Consider the following 20,762-nt stretch of genomic DNA (forward strand, 5'->3'; position numbering starts at 1 on the left):
CTATAATATAAAAAGATTGGAAACAACCTACTTGTCCAGCAATAGCAGACTACCTAAATGAATTATGGCTATTCAAAATTCACAATGAAATACAATGCAGCTGTTATAAAACACAAGGAAACTGTACGCACTGTATTTGGAACAATCACCAAAATAAATCATTAGGTTTAAAAATAAAAGCAAAGTACTCATAGTGTGTATACCACAATATAATTTAGGCAAAAACAAAAATGTGCTTGTGTGTTCTTATACACAGATATATATGCAATGTATAATATGAATTATGTATGCTGTGTATGCATATTCTTACATGTATAAATATACATCTTTATAAAATATCTATAAAAGAGATGCCCCAAAATTGGGAACAGTGTCTACACCAGAAAAGGGGAACTGGTGGTTGCAGGTCAGGGGCAAGAAGGATGTTTTACTGTACATCCTTTTGCACTCTTAAAATTTTATACCACGTGCAAAATAGGAGAATTTTTATTAAAAAGAGTTCAGTTCTCAAAGATTCCTCTTTCAAATGACAAATGTTTCTCATGAGGTATGCCCGGGGTTTTATGGAACTCCATAGAAAGAGCACCTCATAAGAGCAGGTAGGAGGGTAACAAATGAACATCTAAGGTTGCCAAGGGATACTGACCTTTGAGTTGAGTTTTAAGGATGAGTAGACATTAGCTACGTAGACAAAAGGTTTTTCTGCCCCAGGGAGCCATATTAATTTGGGGAACTATAAACAGTCCCTTAGGTATCACTGCATGTCCACTTGTATATTTTGAATACTGATCTTTATATCCTTCGTGTTGGGCACTTACTAGGTATCTAATATTTGCTGACTCTGACTGGCAGGCAGAAAAAGACCTGAGTTAAGAGATGCAGAATCTACCCTAATGGCTCACAAATCCACAAGAGGTAGTTGTGACGGTAACGAGCAGGAAGCAGAGGCAGGAAGAGGAGGAGGAGAACTTCAGCAAAGTCTACACTCGTTAGCAGAGCAGTCACACTAACAACATATTATCTATCCATGATAGTTTGCAAAGAACATTTATACATTTTCACAAACATTTGCTGATGTGTTATTATCTCCATTTTAGTGATGACAAAACCAAGGATTAGAGGGTGATGTGCCAAATGTCACTCCTAAAAAGATGCCAAATTGAATTTGAACCAATAGTTCTTCCCCTGTTCATCAGTGGCTTCTGTTTAAACTACCAGTAACCCAAGCCTTTTACTACAATGTGTCTATACAGTCCATCTCTTTAAACACAAATACCCTGAGCAGAAGTCTGCGTTAAATAATTAGCCTGGCCTGACACAGTGGCTCACACCTGTAATCACAGCACTTTGAGAGGCCTACACGGGCCGATCACGAGGTCAGGAGTTCAAGACCATCCTGGCCAACAAGGTGAAACTCCGTCTCTACTAAAAATACAAAAATTAACTGGGCGTGGTGGCGTGCGCCTGTAATCCCAGCTACTCAGGAGGCTGAGGCAGGAGAATCGTTTGAACCAGGGAGTCGGAGGTTGCAGTGAGTCAAGATTGCACCACTGTACTCCCACCTGGCGACAGAGTAAGACTCTATCTTAAATAAATAAATAAATAAATAAATAAAATAATAATAATAATTAACCTATTCCACAGATATTTGTTCCATTCTCTGTTATTTAATGTATCACACAGCACTAACAGACTCTGACATATACAAGGGTTGCGGGTTGTTTTTAAGTTCATAAAATAGAAACACATATCAAAAGAAATTCTTCCCAAAAGTTATAGTGTTAAAATATAAGGTCAGGGATTTTGGTCACACTAGACAGACATTACTACAGGTGTTTACATTCTTCTTTCCCATCGTCACATCATGTTCTCCACACTGAATCATGAAATGTGAGTGGTAGAGTTAGTCAAGCGAGACAGGTGACAGAAAAGAGAAGGGTCATTGCATTTCATGACAACCATATTAGTGATGGTATACTGGCTTCTACAACACCCTTAAAGGTTAATAGCTACCTTCTTTGTTGCAAAGACACCTCGAGGCCTTACTTTCTTCTCCTTAAAGAAACTCAACAGCATTAACCTCTGATATTTTCCAACTTCCCCAGGTGGCAGATCACAAATAATTAATGTAAGAAAAGTGAAATCTGTCACACAGATAAACCAAACACAGCCCACATTAGACCTGGAAGACAATGGGCCCATATAGGTGAAGAAGACCTGCCTCTTTCTGTCTTTCCCTGGAAATTGGTTATTTTTCTATACCACCAAGTAATGCCTTTGTTGGGGCCTCACCAGCCAGTGTGACATCATTCCAAATGCATATATGGCAAACAGGCAAACTAAGAAGGGACCACTTTGCCTTGACTTTGCAAAATAAGATCTGCATATCAGCAATCTGGCAACCCCCAAATATCTGAAAAATGGCTGTGATCTATAATATTTTTACAGCTTGTCATGTTCTGAGTGGTTCACATAGAAGTCACAAAACTTAAAGCTCATGCATGTGCATCCTAAGTATATCTACCAGTCCTTTACTAAAGATAGGGCTTTTAGGCTGGGTGCGGTGGCCCAGTCTGTAATCCTAGAACTTTGGGAAGGCCAAGTCAGGAGGATCTTTTGGGGCCAGGAGTTCAAGACCAGCTTAGACAGCATAGTAAGACCCTGACTCTACAAAAAAGCTAACAAAACAAAACAAAAACAAACCCTGGCCTGGTGGCATGCACCTGTGGTCCAAGCTACTCAGGAGCCTGAGGCAGGAGGATCACTTGAACCCAGGAGTTCAAGGTTATAGTGAGCTGTTATTGCACCACTGCACTCCAGTCTAATAAATAAATGATTTTTAAAAGACAGGGTTTTTCATTTACACATAGTTTTAATATGCCTTTCAACTATAAGAGTGCCTTATATTAGGAGGATTCTGGGTACTGTATTAAAACGCCAAGAAATGAGTTACTCTTCCCTCTCCTTCACTTTTTTTTTTCTATTTTTAAAGAAAGGAAGAGAATCTGGCTTTTACCTTTTTTAAATGTAAACACATAACATGTGCCTGGGAGGATAATACATGAGGAACTAGGTTTTCAAACACACAGTGGAGGAGCTGGGACAGAGCACCATTCAAATATTTTATCTTTGACAAAATTACAACTTCCCTTCTCAGGAATAGAGGTTTGGGATTTTTGTTTTTAAAGGTAAAAAGGTTCGTAATAAAACTGAAAAGTCTTCTTGGATGTCAACATGCTCATAAAGAAAAGACATTTAGATGAGTTAGGCATGTAAATCAGAAATATCCAGAATTTTTTCAACTGCTTGGGAACTTTCAGAAACAGCACTGGTATTTCCAAGGCACTCTATTCAACCTCCTAAGGGCAAATTTAGAAACTGATAATTTTGCTTGGCATTGAAGAGTCAATGAATTACAGGACAGGGTGGGGTGGAGTGAAGCCCTCCCTACACTTTCATGTCTGAAGACCCAAGTTCAAAGTGCTCCTTGGTGTTCCAGCCAAAACACTTTCCCACTCTAGCTTTCTCTTCCTGGGCAAGTCTTTAGGTATTCACTTCAACAACAGAAAAGGCTCATACTCTAGCCAATGTCCTCTGTGGTTTTTGTGATTGTGTCAGAAGACACAGCTCCATGTCTCAGAGTGAAACTGAATTTTATTTCAAAAGTACAGCTTTCATGCCTGCTGAGTGCTAGTGGGACCATGACGAAGGTATATGGGGAGAAAAAAACAAAATGGAGAAAATTCGAAATTATTATTGATCCTAAACTCACTGAAAGCAAGTGCTTCAGACATCAAGCACTCTGAGCAATGAGGAAGGAGAGAGGTTGAGTAAGGGATGGAACCATGGCCAAGGGCTCAATGTGTTGAACTGATTGAGACACCCATATCCATGCATCTGATCTTTCATGTGACCATCACTGTTTGGCAGGAAAGCCAAAAGAAGGGGAGAGATGGTGTGATTTCCAGTTATCCTATTCTACTAGACTGCAGTCCAGAATTGATTGATATACATGACGAGAGATCTAGAAACCACATCATTTAAGAAACAATTGAAGGAAACCAGAGTGTTTGACCAAAGCAAGAGAAGACTAGTGAATAACTGATAGCTGCCTTCAAATATCAGACAGGTGACATGTGGAAGGGGGATATTATTTATCATGTGACATTGTAAAGAGCAGAGTCAGGACTGATGAATTAAAGGCAACTGTTACATAAGCCACAGGAGTTACACCAAAGTAGGTTTTAATTCAAAATGAAGAAGTCAGTCTAACATCAGAGTAGCCCTACATTTAATGGACTAATCAATGACCACCAAAAACACAAGAGCAAATATTCACTGATAGCCTCCTATTTTCAGACACTGAACTAAGTATTTTCACATGAATTGTTCTCATTTCATCCTCATAATTTTATAAAATTAATATTATCCATTACCCACATTTTACAAAACAAAACAAAACAAAACAAAACAAAACAAAACAAAAAAACAAACCTCAGGCTCAGAGAGAATAAATAATTTGTTCAAATTCCCACACCTAGTATGTGGTTGAGCCAGGTTTCAAAGCCAAAGTCCATGCCCTTTACAACTCTATTATACTGTTTAAAAAGGAGTTTAAAAAAAAAAAAAAAAAAACAGAAAATGACAAGTGTTGACAAAAATGTGGAGAAACTGGAATGCTTATGCACTGCTCATAGGAATGCAAAATGGTACAGCCACTGTGGAAAACAATATGGCAGTTCCACAAAAAATTGAAAATAAAATTACCATGTAATCCAGGAACTCCACGTCTGGAATTGCTTTTGGGTATACATACACAAAAGAATTGAAAGTAGGGACTCAAATATGCACATCCATGCTCATGGCAGCATTTACAACAGCCAAAAGGTAGAAACAACCCAAATGGATATTGACAGATGAATGGATAAACACAATGTGCATGTGTATACAATGTAACATTATTCAACCTTAAAAATGAAGAAAATTCTAGCACATGCTCCAACGTGGATGAATCTTGACAACATTATGATAACTGAAATAGGCCAGTCACAAAGGACAAATACTATATGATTCCACTTAAATGTGGTACGTACAGTAGTCAAAATCATATGGACAGAAAGTAGAATGATGGTTGCCAGGGGGCAGAGGCAGGGGTGGGGTGGAATCAAGAGTTAGTGTTTAATAGGTCAGAGTTCTAGTTGGAGGAGATGAAAAATTTCTGGCATTGGATGGTGGTAATGATTATGCAACAATGCAAAATGTACTTAATGCAACTGAACTGTAGACATAAAATGGTTAAACAGTAATTTTATGTTAAGTATGTTTAACCACGATTTTTTTTGAAAAAGGAGTGAGTTGCCCATGGCTAAAAGTGTTCAAGAAGAGACTAGATGTCCACATGTCAGAGATACCGAGGAAGAATTTATTTTCCAAGAAAGGGCTGGATTAAATGAATTCTGAGATCTCTTCCAACTTTAAAATTGTATGACAAGATAAGCACTTCATCAATTACAGAAGTAAAAAATTGTTTTATTTTTCCATAAAAATACAGACTACCTTTTATCCTGGAGCTTCCCAGCCTGGACCCTGAGACAGCTGGGTCCTGGAGTTGATTTACAATCAGATTCTCTCATTGTTTGTAAAGCACATTACCAGAAAACCATTTCCAGTTCCATTTTAATGAGGAACAATTTGTTATTTTTTTGGAAACCCCTGACTTCCATTGTTATAGAAAAGATACAAGCAAAGAAAATCTAAGTCTTGCAGTTCAAGAATTAATGAAGGCCCTGAAACAATTATGCCTTAAATATACAGAGGTCTTCTTAATGTAAATAGACTGTATTTCACAGCAAATCTTCTTAGAACAAGGAATCCATTTCAGCATGACAGAGTGGGCAATGCAGCAGGGCTATAGTCTGTACTCAATTTGCTATTTTACTTCCGTTGACGTTGACTAATGTACAAATAGCCTGGCTTAAAGGATCTGGGAAACACTAGGTCACAGTGTGAAATATATGCTAATATAGCACAATTTATATAAAAATAGAGGAATGTAAATAGCTAACTGAAGCCAGAGGTAGTTGCTCCAGCCAACTGGGGACTGAGGAACACTGATAATGCAAGGAGAATGTTGTTCTCGTTAAAACTTCTGGGAACACTACCCTCAGGTTTTCTTCCAGCTTCAATGCAATGATAAATTAAAATTGAATTTTTGCTGCTCTCTGAAAGCATGTGTGTGTCTCTGCATTACGATTAGAATGACATGTTTAAATAATCTAACTTAAAAGTCACTATGATACAAAGATTAACATTCCCAGACCCCACAGTTGAGGAGCTAACAGTTCAGTGAAGATAAGCTGAGAGCACATATACCTTGAAAAAAGACCAAGTGCATTAAGTTGGCAGGCAGTATGACAGAGTGGAATAAGCATGGGTTAAAAACAATTGCTGTTTATTTAGTACTTATGGGGCAGGCACGAAAATTTCACACTCTTTATTTCATTTAATCCTCAAGATATGAGTTAAGTACCAGTACAACATGGAATGTAATTCAGGCATTAATAAATTCCACTAACATAATTCTGCAGCAAAACTATGGCTGAGTCATCTATTAGCCCATTCCTGGGGTCAGGCAGCCTCTACTGGTTTCTGTAGGCTCTGATTTCCTGTATCTGTGTGACAGCATTCAAGGCGAAAAAGCAGAGGCAGAAACAACAGAAAAGCCATTGATAGATTCTGGGTAACTGAGGCAAAAAACTCAAAATTTAAGACCTAAATCTGAAGTCGAAAAGCACATGTCATTTATTAGATGTTGTAGGTTTGGTTCTCTGCTGCTGCCCACCTTCCATGCCACAATCCCCCATCATATGGTCGCACTTCTTTTTTTTTTTTTTTTGGAGACAGTGTCTCACTCTGTCACCCACGCTGGAGTGAGTCGAATACGGCTTATTGCAGCCATGACCTCCTGGGCTCAAGTGATCCTCCTGCCTTAGCCTCCAGAGTAGTTGGGACCACAGGTCCACACCACCAAGTCTAGCTAACTAAACAATTTTTTTTTCTGGGTAGAGAGGGTCTCCACCATGTTGCCCAGGCTGATCCCTGGGCTCAAGGGATCCTCTCACCTCCACCTCCCAAAGTGTTGGGATTACAGGTGTGAGCCACCATGCCCAGCCTGGTGACACTTTTCTAAGAACTCCTTGGTTAGAACCTTCGCTGGGCAACTCCTGCACATATAATAAAGTTTGAAGTCCTCAGCAGAGCATGCTTTAAAACCTCGTTTCCCATAATTCCAGCCATGATACATTACAGGTCACCATTCCAAACATACCTGCCCTTTCAATCTGTGATTCTCCTTCTCGGGATGCCCATTTTCATTCCTCTTCCCTTCCTCTCTATTCGTCCTTTATGTCAAAGTGAGAACAGGAATTATATCTCCTTTATATTCTATTACAATCTCAGTGAAAGGAATATAGTTTGTATTGAGTAAGTGTTTATTGACTATAGGAATGAGATAAATATAGAAAGACGTAAATGAATTTTTAAAAGGGAAGTAGAGAGAAGGCAAACTGTCTCCTCTTGCTTATGGTCTTTGATTCTTCTAAGCAGACATCATTCCCTTCTCTGTGCTATGCGGAACCTAGTCACGCACTCCTCTATAGTGTTTTTCAAGTTTATCTGCATATTTCTAAATTTTTTTCGACCTAGACTTTCAGCAACCCAAGAGCAAGAACTATGTCTATCTAGTCAGCCAATGCTTTGCTCAGTGCCTGGCAGTGAACAAGAAATGATTGAACAGATCTTTCTGAAGGCCTTGTAACATCCCACTTAAAGCCAGCACTTGGATAGTCCAGGTTGAGTATCCCTTATCCAAAAATCTTGCAATTAGAAGTGTTTTAGATTTTGGATTTTTTCAGATTTTAGAATAATTGCACACAAATGATGAGAAATCTTGGGGATGGGACCTAAATCTAAACACAAAATGTATTTATGTTTCATATACACGTTATACACATAGTCTGAAGGTAATTTTATTTTCTCTCTATATAATACTAATTATTATTATTATTTTTTAAGAGACAGGGTCTTTCTATGTTGCCCAGGCTGGTCTCAAACTCCTGGACTCAAGTGATTCTCCTGTCTCAGCCTCCCAAAGTGCTGGGATTACATACATGTGTGAACGACCATGCCTGGCCCCTATATTTTTAATAATTTTGTGCATGAAACAAAGTTTTGACTCCAACCCATCACATGAGGTCAGATGTGGAATTTTCCACCTGTGGTGTCATATTGGTGCTCAAATGTTTTAGGTTTTGGAGCATTTAGAATTTTTTGATTAGGGATGGGCAATCTGTGGTGATTTGGAAATTCCAATTAACATTTGGATTAGGTTCCTGCAACTCAAATTTAGCAGGATAGGTAAACAAATATCTGACAAAATAATGTCTGAGGCAGAATGCTTTCTGTTGCGGAGAACCAGTGCAGTTTGTTGCACTGAAGCTCTTACTCCTTAGAAAAGCTCAAGAGGTTTTCACTCAGAAGCTGTTTATACGTACTTTTCACAAGCTTCGTTATCAGATTTCCTAGTCTGGAGTTGACTAGACACAACAAATTGAGATCAGGAAAGGAGATGGAGGCAGACAAACTAGAAACTACTCAGGAGAAAGTACGGAGACCCAGGGACTCAAAAAATTTAACAGCTTAGGGCAATTAGTCCAGAGTTCAACACACCCCAGATACGTAGTACTATATATGACAGCACCATTCAAAAACTCACAATGAAGTCCAAGGAGTATTGTGAAAAGACAGCCCTCCTTCGGAAGACAGAGGTGCGTGGGTAAAGGAAAGATTTCCATTAAACAACAAACTGTTTGGCATTTAATGAGAAATGCTTCGATTAGTTGGAAAATTCACTTGGGTGGAACAGTTAATGAGCTGACAATGCCAGACAAATAATGTGTTACTATGGAAACCAAAGAGACTTCATATTGTATATCTGTCCACGTTCAGCTATCCAACACATGGAATAAGACCAAAAGAAACACCAGAATGAAAATACACATTGAGTCAGGATCCTAAATGCAATTCCAGGAGTCTGTATTCCCAGGCATCCCCAAATCAACTTCCAAAGGCTGCACGAGCCCTTAAATGACACTCCGCAAAGAACTCTTTTGAGAGCTTGTGTTTGGAACAAAGAAAGTCAACATAAAGTTAATAGTAGCAGCTAGCTTGCACACCCTAATAACATTTACAGGACTAGTATCCAATGTGAAATTAGCCAGGGACAATTCCCTGCCTGAGCCACAAAGCCATCACTATGCACTTAATATAATCCTATTCCACGTGGCACCCTCCCAAGGATGGACAAACCACGTTCACATTTAAATGTGAATGGCTGTGGTCTGGCTTGTGGGGTGGAGGAGACAAATATTTTATTGAGGGAATGCAGTATACAGGCACCAGTGCTCTGTTTCTCCTTGACCAGACCCCTTCCACTGCACAGTCCCCCTTATAAGCTTTCTTAAATTCGAGGTTCCCAGAGAAGTCTGGGTACCCTTCAGGAGAAAATATTACTAACAGTCCTAGCTCCTACCACTCAGCCACCTTCATTCATTCCTCCTCATTTAGAGCCCATTTTGTCCCAGGCAGTAAGCTAGGTAATTCCACATAGATTATCTCATTTCTGTGGCAAAACTAGAAAGGCATGTTTCAACTTGGTCTTCATGAACTATCATGCACATATTAAAAAAGTACAGTATGTTAATAAATAGATCGAGGTGTGTTTAGAAAGGGTGATGTGTGCCTTGCTAAGAGAAAGGAAGGGAACTAATGTTTAGTAAGTACTCACTGTGAGCCATACCAGGTGTGGGGTGCTTTGCATCCCTTTACATCTTATTTGATCTGGCAAGGAAGGATTATTTAGTAGATAAGGAAACTGTGGCTCTGAGAAACATACCTTATCTCAAAATCATTCAGCTCATTGATGACAGAGCCAAGATTCAGATCTGGGTCTGTTAGGCTGTGAAGTCAAAACTTACTCCACTCAACCACAATATTAAAGAATGAGGACATTGTCCTTTTGGACAATGAGGAGCTAAAGGCAGTTGTAATGCTGTGAACTGATGTGATGTCATCCTAAATCAACCCAGTTAGAAACCAGACCATTCTGGAGGAATTGCAGGGTACCAGCCACACTCCTGCCTTACCGAATGTTTCTAAAACCTTAAAATCTGGTTCAAAGCAGCTTCAAGAATAGCTCTAAGTGGGCTGAGTAACACTGACTCACTCCAGAACCCTGAAAAGGTGTGGAAAAGTCCAGCCTCAAGTGTTTCAGCCATCACTTCTAGAGGGGTCCCGTTTCCCCTATTGCCCATCTCTCAGCAGTGTAGGCACAGCTGGATACTAGTCCTCCCCATTCTCAAGATCAGTTAGATCCAGGGCCAGAGGAGTCGCTGCTAGCTGCCAGGTTTTGGCAGCTTGGGAAAGTAGGTAAAGAATAAAAAAATCTTAAAGAGCAATTCAGATGATCACACCACGTCCTCTGGACTTCCGTTTCCATATCTGTAAAATGAGGGGGGACAGTGAGAAAATCTCTCCCTGACAGTTGTTATGATGATTAAAGAGATAATGTATATAAAGTATGGAGCACCGTACCTGGCACATTGGAGGACCTTAGTTATTACAGCTGAATTCAGTTTCTTTACCATTTTATTCTCATGTTGTTTGTGACTATTTTGTGTGCTTAAGAAAGCATAATAATAGCATGAGGTAACATTTACATTTACAGAGTACACACTATATATGGTAGGTGCAGTTCCAATTGCTCATTTAATCATCACAACAGCCTTTACAAAGTCAGTGCTATTACCACTCTCATTTTACCAATAATAAAACTAAGGCACAGAGAGATTAAATTATTTTCCAGGTTATATATCTAGTAGACCAGGAGTCTGGTTGGATAGCCAGTGTTCTTCACACTACTCCACTGGTTAAAATTACTGCTATTATTTTCTGTTATTATTATTACCTCTCCCTTTAGTACCAAAGGGATTCCCATTCAACTCCTTGAAAGCAGCTCTTAGGAATATTCTAATGCATTGAAAGCATATATCCTAAACTCCCAGAGTCTGTAAGGGCATTTAATTATTTGACACTTAATGCGGTCTCTTCAATTTAACTTGACTATTTAAAGACCACTTGAGCTTGCTCCAAGTTTGCTGAGCCTACCCAGAAAACAAAACCTTCCTAATGGCTTTGGTTTTGTGCGCTTCATAAACATTCTTGGAATGATGAAAGGATCACATATGGTGTTATCTTATTGAATAATGATTTGGTGTGTCTTCTCTTAAATGAAATGTTTGAGCAGTGTTTTCGTAGGCCCGTGATACATTAGAATAATACCATATATTTACATAGCGCTTTGCAATTTTCAGAGTGCTTTCCCAATTACTGTCGTATTTGATCCTCACCGCAGGCTTGCAAAGCAAGCAGGGCAACTGTTATTACCATCCCCATTTTATAGGCAATGTGGTCAAGTAGAGAGTAACTCAGGCTTTGAAGGAAAACAGAATAGCATTCTGTTCCCTGCTCCTCAGTGTTCTAGCTGGGCGACCTTGAACTCGTTTCTCAACCTTTCCAAGCTTCAGTTTCTTCATCTGCCAGTTGGAGATAATAATTTATAAGGTTCTGCAGAGGATCAAATGAGATCATCTACCTAAAGCAACTAGAATGGTGCTTGTTGCCAATTAGTAGTAGTAGGATTTTATTATTTATTTTATTTTTTGTATCATTTGTTACTAGGACAAAACATCCTCAAAAAGAGAAAACAAAAAGGGAGGCAAGCGAGAGCAACAAGCATTAACAACACATTGGGCTGAGTGGGCTTGATTCACTTTTGAGCACTGCTTGCAAAAGGAAGAAGGAAGTATGTGACTCCAGTTGGATGGACTTTGAAGAGTATCAGAGTAAGGGAAACTAATATGGACTCACTGTGACAGCCCAGGAATCCCCTTTTCTATGACAGGCCTTCTGCTATCTAGGAGCAAACCTAAACCCCTAGGTCAGGCCATCCTTCTCCTGTCTTCCCTACACATTCTTCTATCCATGTGGACCAGCTGAACCTTCCAGCCCAGCCAAAGGATCCCAGGACGCCAGCTCTCAAGACATCATGAAGCGGCCTTGCCTCACTGCAGTCTGGCAGGATTCACATCCTGATATATAACAGAATGCACTCCCTTCTTACCGGAGGGGACATTTCAGAAGATAACACAGGCTCTCTCTCTAGGTGAGAAGAGAGAACAACCTCAACAAGAAAACCGTGCCCTTAAAATGGGCACCAATCTGGGCCTTGGGGACATTCCACTTAGCCACACCTGGGAAGCTTCAGCCTTCCTGAGCTTCCACCCCAAAGCCACCCTGTCTCAGGACAGACTTGGCTACTGGAGTTGGGATGCAACCACTGTGAGGACAGGGCAGGAGCTGAGGAGGCTGTTGGACTGGGTCACTTTCTGGCTCTGTTCTTGGCTAAGTTGCTTAACCTGTTTGACTTTGGTCTCTCTGCCAGCAAAATGCAAGGTTTTGTGAAAATGGAATGAGATCATGGATGCCAACCTTCAAGCACTCTTCCTCCTACAGAGTAGGTAAACAAATGGTGGGGACAGATTTTGTTATTACTATTACTACCATTGTTGTTATGAATAACACCAAACTGATTCAGGTTTCTCCAATCTGGCAGCATGAGTGATTCAGACAAATGTATATTTTTTCTTCCAGTAATTCCCAGAATCAAAAGTCTTATCCATGCTCCTTGCACAATGTGCTAACAGGATCACAACAGCTTTATGGAGCTTTTCCGTCTGTGCTGTCTCCTGAAAACCTAGCCTGCAGAGCTATGCAATGAAGAGGATTAGGTTTGTGGCAAGTACAACCCCAGAGACAAGGGTCCTCTTACAAAGGCCCAGTTTGACTAGGGCCATCCCTACCACCTTCCCTTCGAGAGCCATGTGGCTGAGGCCATCTTCCATTCCCTCTGGCTAAACCCAAGCCCCATTTTCTAAGGTTAACATAAACCAATTGAGATGCCTGTAGACAGATGGAAAAGAAGGAGACTGAAAGCACTTTGGAGATAACAGATGAGGTATATGTCTACCCAGACCCGACCTGACAATTACCTTGCTCCCAAAATGATGCCATTTACAGAAGGTTTAGCTAATGATAGGTATAAGGTCAATGGTAGTACTTTTCTAAAGTAAGTCCTCAAACTCAGAAAGCAGGATGTTTGTATTTGGAGAATTTCTTCCCTGGTCCCAGGCAAGAATACAAAAATGAACAGCAGTAATTTACATTCACACAGGCCTTAAATCACTGTATTGTGTGGATCAAATGTCTCAATGAGGTGGGGTCATGGCAATGTCACTGAAGAGAAGAATCTACATCAAGAATATCCATGGCATCTCATTTCCTCAAGCGATCACCCACTACCTTCATAACTTTGGGCTAGTTCCTTGAAACCCTCAGGCCTCGGATTCCTCCAATCTGGCAGCATGAGAAAAATTAATACCATATATATATGTTATATATATTTTATAAATATATATTTTTTTCTCATGAAGTTGGATCCTTAGTGCAGGGAGTTGACTTAATCACTCTCTTCTGTTCATAGCACATTATCATCACTGGTCCATGAAAGACGTCTCTCTCCTTCTCATTTATTCTTCTATTTATTCCCTTTAATCCACATTACTTTCCTCTACCACATGCAGCTATTCCACAGTGTTTGATGTGTATGCTTTTGTTCCTAAATAGTCTGGCAGACATGCATTGTTGTTTTGTGCATATGTATTTTACTTTCATAACTAGAATTGTGTTTTAGATCTTTCTATTTCTTACCTTTGTCAACAAGCACTAGGTTTTCAGACTCATCCATGTGGTTTTGAGCATATCTACTTCATCATTTCTAACTGCTGTGTACTATTTATGATGGCCTTTCATCATGTGCCCTTTCCAGGCCACTGAGTCATTCCTTGCCCAGCTCTCTGCCCCTAAGGCTGATCTCTACAGACACATCACCCAGAGCCCCATGCCCAATGGCTTTTGGTTGTGTTTGACCAATGAGGGACACCCAAAGAAGACTGAAGGCCAGAAGAAAGAGGTCAAGTTTACAGGCTACCACCCTGGCCCCTCACCTATCCCTCCCTCTCTGCCTTATTGAGCATTTGGCAGTAGGTCCATTCCTTTACGGCCACAGCTTCTAGCAGCATGGCCCTCTTCTATGGCTCCAGTCTCACTGGATTCCAATTGCACCATTCTCTCCCCTTACGCTTCAGGCCTAGTTCCTAGTCCCTGGGTGCCTGTCTCTGCTGATTCCTTAACTTTGTTCACCATCGTAAGCAGCACCTTCATTAAATTCTTTTCAGTTGAACTCTTTTGAGCATATCATCTCTTTCTTCTTTGGAAGTTTATTTGATACAGTATCCCAGAGTCAGCAGCCATTAAATTTTACCTATATAATTTCATAGGGATGGTGCGATGGTTAGTTTTATGCATCAACTTGGCTGGGCCCAGATATGTGGTCAAACATTATTCTTGATGTTTCTGTGAGAGTGCTTTAGGCTGAGATTAAAATGTACATGGGTAGGTTCTGAATAAAGAAGATTGCTCTCCATAATGTGGGTGGTCCTCATCTAATCAGTTAAAGGCCTAAATAGAACAAAAGGCTGACCTCCCCAGAGCAAGAGGGAAATAATCCAGCAGATGGCCTTCAGACTTGAACTACAACATTCACTCTTTCCCAGCTCTTCGCCCTGACAGTGTTTGACTTGAAGCTACAGCATCGGCCCTTCCCTGGTTCTCCAGCCTGCTGGCCCACCCCACAGACTTCAGACTTTCCAGGCTCCATAAGTGCATGAGCCAATTCCTGGTAATAAATCTCTTTATGTATATTGGTTCTGTTTCTCTGGAGAACCTTGACTAATACAGATGTGTGTTCAGATTGTCTCTAATTCCCAGCTATCACCAACAATGCTGTGATGAACATGCTTATACATGTTCCCTTTTAGAACCATATGAAGATTCCTTTGATTTATATAACCAGAAGTGAAATTTCTGGATCATAGAAGCATATACCTACTTTTAGTGTTACAAAGAATAAGCTATAACAAAATTACAACATGTTACAATTATTTACAAAGTGTTTACCATGTGCCACCCGCTATATTTGGGAACTGCAGACAGAATAATCTACAAAATAAATGTGATCCCAGCCCATACTGAATTTTCAGCAGAAAAGAATATAAATGATCTGTCACACAGGAAGTGCCCAATAAAATTATAATTACTGTCAAAACCAAAATTATCCACACCACACAGCTTCTGAATACATTAATATGACTATCTTAGTGACCAAGACTTTACTCTTACAGAAAATTACTGGCTAAGAAGATAAAACTTGTAAACAATCTCCTGAAACAAATCATCTAGTAAACATCAAACTGATCAACTTTTCCATAGATAACATGAATTTCCTGTTTACTTTCCTCTTCTCCTTTCCGGATGCAGAAATAAAAGAGGTCATTTGAGATTAAATCAAAATTCCCGGGTTCTAATCTTAGTTGGGCTACTAACCAGATAACCTCTAGTGTGCACCTGCCATGGATAGACAAATAACCTCCCAGGCCTGTGTTCTCATGGATAAGAGGAGTGGGCTATTGTTGATGGTCCCTAAGGCACTCCCAACACTAAATAGTATGAAAATCTGTGCAGACAATCACCATCAACAGAACTGGCAGTTTCTTGGGAGGTTGAACTTAAGCGCTCTTATAAATATCTAAGATATGGAATAGAAGATATAAATATTTTCCTTCTACAAAAAAGGTAAAAAATTTTGGTACAGATGTGCAAGCTACAACTGTTCAGCCTGAGGGGATGATGTGGATCATATTAAGTCAAATTGTGTCTTTCTGGCTCTATGCATTTCCTGGAGTAATATCAGAATTTTGATTCTTAAAGTTGGCCACTTTTCTCCCTCTGTAAAGTGAAACAGGGACAAGCAAGGCACAATCACATGGTAATGATAAGGCACCACAGAGGAAGATGCTTAAGAATGCCATAGCATTTGCCATGTGCCTGGCACTGTTCTAAGCTGCATGAGCTTCTCTGATTTTTAGAATAATCCTACAAGGTCAGTACTATAATCATTTCCATTTTACTGATGAGGACATTCAGTGCAGACAGGTAATTTTCCAGAGCTGCCGAGTGACAGTCAACTTACCATAGGTTGAGCATTCCTAACCCAAAAATCCAAAATCCAAAATGCTCCAAAACCCAAAACATTTTGAGCGCTAACATGAAACCACGAGTGAAAAATTCCACACCTGACTTCACGTGATGGGTCACAGTCAAAATGCAGTCAAAATCTTGTTTCATGCACAAAATTATTTAAAAATACTGGATTTTGGAATATTTGCATATATACAATGAGATATCTAGGACATGGGTCTAAACACGAAATTCATTTATGTTTCATATACACCTGTCTTAGTCCAGTCTCACACTGCTAATAAAGACATATCCCAGACTGGGTAATTTATAAAGAAAAGATGTTTAATTATTCAAATATTATTCAAATAAATATTCAAGCTATGTGTGTAAGGTGTTGAAATGGTTTGGCTGTGTCCTCACCCAAATCTCATCTTGAATTGTAGTTCCCATAATTCCCATATGTCATGGGAGGGACCCAGTGGGAGGTAATTGAATCACGGGGGCAATTGCCTCCATGCTGTTCTCGTGATAGTTAGTGATTTCCCACGAGATCTGATGGTTTTATAAGGGGCTTTTCCCCCACTTCACTCTCATTCTTCTCCTTGCTGCCACTACGTGAAGAAGAACATGTTTGCTTTACCTTCTGCCATGATTCTAAGTTTCCTGAGGCTTCCCCAGACATGCAGAACTGTGAGTCAATTAAACCTCTTTTCTTTATAAGTTACCCACTTTGGGTATGTCTTTATGAGCAGTGTGAGAATGGACTAAGACAGGTGTATATGAAACATAAATGAATTTTGTGTTTAGACCCATGTTCCATGTCCTAGGTATCTCATTATAAATATGCAAATATTCCAAAATCCAAAAAGTTCTGAACTCCAAAACACTTCTGGTCCCAAGATTTTTGGATAAGGGATACTCAACCTGTAGTTTCATTTTCCTATCTCCGTTTGAAGGTGCTAATGAGCAATATGACCAAGTGACTGACAAAAGGTGGAAAAAAAAAGATGACACTGACAAACCAGGGATCTAGATTCTCCTTATGTCCAAAATTTGTCCAAAATTTTGGAAAGTTGATTATGGTTTTATAGTACATAATAGTGTATATCTAGTTAATGAATGATGTTGGCACTGGACTAGAAAGATGTGGACCATATTAAGTCAAATTATGTTTCTCTGGCATTACCTGGAGTAATATTGGAATTTTGATTCCTAAAGTTGGCCACTTTTCTCCCTCTGAGCATCAACAGTTTTCCGAAATCACCACTTTCATGCTTAAACATACAGAGAGATGGCTGTCGGGTAGCAGAAAGCAGAGCACAAAAAGCATTAGGAGATTTGTATTCAACCCTAAATGCAATCCTTTCCTGGCTGTGCTTCCTCAGGTCGGCCTTTCCTACCTCTCTGTGTTTCAGTTTCTTCATTGGGAACATAAGAGAATTAGACAAGATCACCCAACCAGAACTCACACTCCATGATATTACCTTTTGTTAGCTTTACCACTAGTGCATCACAGGGGTATCTAGTTTTTGTGTGTGCTGTTAGTTAACTTACAAATACGTGTCTTGGCTCTCTAAAGGACTGTAAATTCCTTGAGGGCAAAAGCTCTACCATAGACTTTATTTTTGAAACCATATAAAATACATTTTTTCAAATTCCCCACAGCACTATTAGCCCAGTGAATGATCAAAAATACTTTCCAAATGAATGAATGTACCCACGAAAGTCGTGATTTACTCTTCAGCCAACAAATGCCATCTGTGTTAGCAATCCCCAGCATGAATTTTGGAAAATGGCAGGGCGCTGGATGTAGACTGAACTGATGGGAGCCTCTCTCCCCTCTCCCAATCACAGGTCTCTAATATTGACGAGATGTCACCTGCCAAAGAAGTGCCTGAAGGAGCTCAGCTCTAGCAGATTGTACAGCATCAACCTCAGACAGGATCATGGGAGCTCAAAGCCAGGGAGAAATTACATAATGCTCAGAAATTTGCTTTGGCACAGGGTGGGGACACTGTGGCACCACTTCGTGTGTGTTCAGCAATTTCAGCATCCCATGATTTTTCTGTTTTATACTTCCGGGCATGAAAAAGAAAGATTTCCGCATAACTGCCTAACCGGGAGACAGCTGACCCAAAGAAAAGTTGATTTCTGAGAGCTTACCCAGGCAGCTAATTATGCCATCTCAGTTATTAATTCATTTTTTTAAAGACTGAAGAGCTCCCACATAAAAAAAAAAAATCCAGATTTCACTGCTATTTCTAAGGCAGAAAGAAATAGATACAACTTAATCATGAATCTCTCTAGTCCAGTGCTAGCATGATTCTATTAACAAGATATATCGTACCATCAAACTATAGTACTATAAAAACACAATCAACTTTTATTCTTTGGGGAGATATTTTGAGTTTGAAGAGAATCCAGATTCCTTGCTCCAGTATCTTCCTTTTTCCTCTTCCTTCTGCCAGCCATTTGGTTTTACTGCTCATTAGCACCTCCAAAGAATGTGAGAAGATGAAACCTTTGTAAGCTGGGCCACTGTAGAGCAGTTCTGGCCAATTGCCTACTGGGCAAAAGTGATATTTAATCTATGCTCTGACTGTTCTCAATTTATTATAGATAATAAAGAAATATCTCCAATACAAAGGCGTTGGGAGAAAACCTGTAAGTCTTTGAGTGCAATCCCACTTTACAGATTATGAAACTGAGGCACAGTGAGGCAAAATGTCTTGTCAGAGATCACATTGATAGCTAAAGGCAGAGGTGGAACCCAAGTTCAGCACTCTCCCCCTCATATCACTCAGTAAATATAGTGAAAACATAACTCAGAGAAATATATGAGAAATAAGAGTTGGTAGCCGGTGGTGATGGTGTGCACCTATATAGTTCTACGTACACAGGAGGCTGAGGCAGGAGGATTGCTTGAGCCCAGGAGTGTGCGGTTACAGTGGGCTACGATCATACCACTGCACTCCAGCCTGGGCAACAGCACAAGATCCTGTCTCTAAAAACAATAAAAAAGAAAAAAAAAGGGTTTATATTTCTAACAAGTTTTAAAGGAGATTCAAGTAATGTCCACATTAAAAACTCATATTGGAGTCTGAGGCAGGAGAATCGCTTGAACCTGGGAGGCGGAGGTTGCATTGAGCTGAGATCGCGCCACTGCACTCCAGTCTGGGCGACAGAGAAGGACTCTGTCTCAAAACAACAACAACAACAACAAAAAACACCTCATATTGAATTAATACTAGAAAGATTGGAGTAATATTTATATTTAATAATATTTCTTGACCAGCTATTAAGTGTTCTTTTTTTTTTTTCTCATATGCTCTTCACCACAGCCTAGCTGAGTTTGTTTTAGTATTTCCATTTTGCTAAGAATGCAGCTAAAACTCAGAGAGACAAAGAGATTTGCTCCAGGCCACACAGCTATTAAGAATTTAATTCAAGATTTAAACCCAAATTCTTTGACTCGCTACAGAGGTTTTCCATTCATCTCAATGCTTTGCAAACTTGAATTTTTCTCATTCTACCCTCACAATGTTTGTTACCAGAATTAGTATTTAATATTTCCATTTAAATTGATTCACTATTTTTATAAATACATTTAGCCTTTACTTAAAAAACAATATTGATGAAATTATGAGTTTAGTGGATTTATCACATGTATGAGTTTTATATGTAAGTTAAACACATAACTTTGAAATTTTTTTTAAAAAAATGTCTCCATGTGGCACCCAAAATAATTGCAAACAGTGATATCTACTCCACACTTAGAAAAACTGGTGTCTCATAGGCATGTTGTAAGAAATAAATATATAGCACTTAGAATACTTAGGGCTCTGTGTTCATTATTATCATTAGTCACAAGTTTCTAATCTTCACATACATTAGAATCTGCTGAGATCCTTATTAAGATGCATATTCCCAGACCCCACCCCTAAATATGGGATGCAGTTCAGGTTTTGGGTTTTTTTAACAAACATTCAGCAAGTCTGTTCCTGATGCCCCTAAAATCATATTTTGAGCCAGCATGTATCCCAATATTGGGGCGTCTATGACCAGTCCCTGAAGCAGGAGTCACTTAGCACAACTATCTCCAGTCATATTTTAAATGAGTGTTCTATTAATTTATAGTCACCAAATCACAAAGCTGAAGAGAAAATTCCAAACAGGTTGTCATGGATTCTGCTTTCTAAGGTCTTCTTTACAGATCTCTATCTTTCCACTGGAACTGGGGAGAGGTATAGAGAGGGTAGATAAGTTCACTCTCGGCAGGCACCACATTATCGTGGGTGGAACTTCCCAAAGCAGCAGTCATAAATACGCTCTGGGCAGCCCAGGGGGAGTGTTTGATCTTCTTCCCAGGGATCTCTGCTTGTCATCTGCTCAAGTCATTCATCACAATAAAGACAAGGAGCTAAATTAGAGAGTGAGATCCAGTGTCGAGGATCTCTGCGAAGGAGACGGGACGGTCACTACCCCTGACAGCAGGGAAAGAAAGGGAG

General features: G+C 39.7%; 1 protein-coding gene across 1 annotated transcript in view; it reads right to left on the bottom strand.

The window, feature by feature from the left end:
• ROR1 (receptor tyrosine kinase-like orphan receptor 1) overlaps window positions 1-20,762 on the bottom strand; it is a 411,025-nt gene that overhangs the window by 193,431 nt on the left and 196,832 nt on the right. The window lies entirely within an intron of this gene.

The sequence above is a fragment of the Colobus angolensis genome, unplaced genomic scaffold (assembly GCF_000951035.1).
Source record: "Colobus angolensis palliatus isolate OR3802 unplaced genomic scaffold, Cang.pa_1.0 Scaffold102, whole genome shotgun sequence".
Classification (NCBI taxonomy): Eukaryota; Metazoa; Chordata; class Mammalia; order Primates; family Cercopithecidae; genus Colobus; species Colobus angolensis.